Source organism: Chrysochloris asiatica, unplaced genomic scaffold, assembly GCF_000296735.1.
Source record: "Chrysochloris asiatica unplaced genomic scaffold, ChrAsi1.0 scaffold00046, whole genome shotgun sequence".
NCBI classification, from domain to species: domain Eukaryota; kingdom Metazoa; phylum Chordata; class Mammalia; order Afrosoricida; family Chrysochloridae; genus Chrysochloris; species Chrysochloris asiatica.
In genome coordinates this window covers 16,730,084-16,731,321 of record NW_006408564.1, presented here as the reverse complement: position 1 = coordinate 16,731,321, position 1,238 = coordinate 16,730,084, and the positions used below count along the sequence as shown (strand labels likewise).

Sequence of the window (1,238 nt, the reverse complement as noted above, 5' to 3'; positions counted from 1 at the left end):
GACTGGGCAGTGTTTCATTCTGTTGTGCATTGGGTCGCTATGAGTCAGTACCAACTTGATGGCACCTAACAACAACAAGAAGAACCCATGTTGTAGATATTTTCTCATCAAAATTTCACAGCTCCCGGCAGTATGTACCATAATTATCCCCATTTCTGAGCCGGGTAAAACAGCAGTTTAGAGAAGTAAAGTGATTCCATCAAGGTCAGACAACTAGAGAATGACAGTTTACGTCAATAAGCTCAATGAGCAAATAAACACAAATATCGAATCAGTCACAGAGAATTAGTGAGCAAACTAATTCTAAAAACAGCTAAATAGGATTAAAAAAATCAACCATTTATGTTGCCCTTTTTTTATGAACACTACTTCTGGTGTGGTATTATAGGATCAGCACTGGACTGCAAATCACAACGCTGGCAGTTCAAACCCACCAGCTGCTTCCTGGAAATCCTATACAGGGTCACTATGAGTTGCAACTGACTTGATGGCACTTAACAAAAATACCAGTAAGTGGAGTCCTGGTGTGACGCTGTAGGACAAGCACTGGACCACATGCTTGGTTTGAACCACATTGTTGGTGGTTTAAACTCACCAGCTGCTCCTTGGAAACCCTGTTGTTGTTGTTTAGTGCCATTGAGTCGGTTCCGACCTATAGCGACCCTGCATAAGGTTTCCTAGGAGCAGCTGGTGAGCTTGAACTGCCAACCTTGCAGTTCAAATGGCTTTGCAGTCTGGCATATTAACCCACAGCGCCACACCAGGAGTCCTGGAAACCCTTCAGAGGGTTGCTATGAGTTGGAAATGATTCGATGGCACTTAACAACAACAACCAGTAAATGACTAAATGTAAATGAGGGAAAGTTTCCAATTTAAGAAGTATTGCTATTAATGAGGAAAGAACAGTAGAATGAGGACACTGTTATTTAAAAAATCTTATGGAATTACTAAAACTAGGCATTTATGGCTGATATCACTGAAAGACAAAGAGCCAGATATGAATGAAGACCACTAGATACAAGGAGTCCTGGTGTGGCGCTGTCTGTTAAGGCACTGGACTGCAAGGTTGGTTTCAATCACAAGATTGGTGGTTCAAGCTACCAGCCACTATGTGGAAATCCTACATGGCGTTGTTATAGGTGGGAACCAACTTGATGGCACATAACAATATCAACTAGATGCAAGGCAGCTTCAAAAAATTCATGAAAAATTCCATTATCTTTTAATTCTATTTTCTC

General features: G+C 41.2%; 1 protein-coding gene across 1 annotated transcript in view; it reads right to left on the bottom strand.

Moving 5' to 3' along the window:
* Window positions 1-1,238, bottom strand: part of SYNPR (synaptoporin) — a 339,964-nt gene that overhangs the window by 289,937 nt on the left and 48,789 nt on the right. The gene's annotated exons all lie outside the window — the stretch shown is intronic.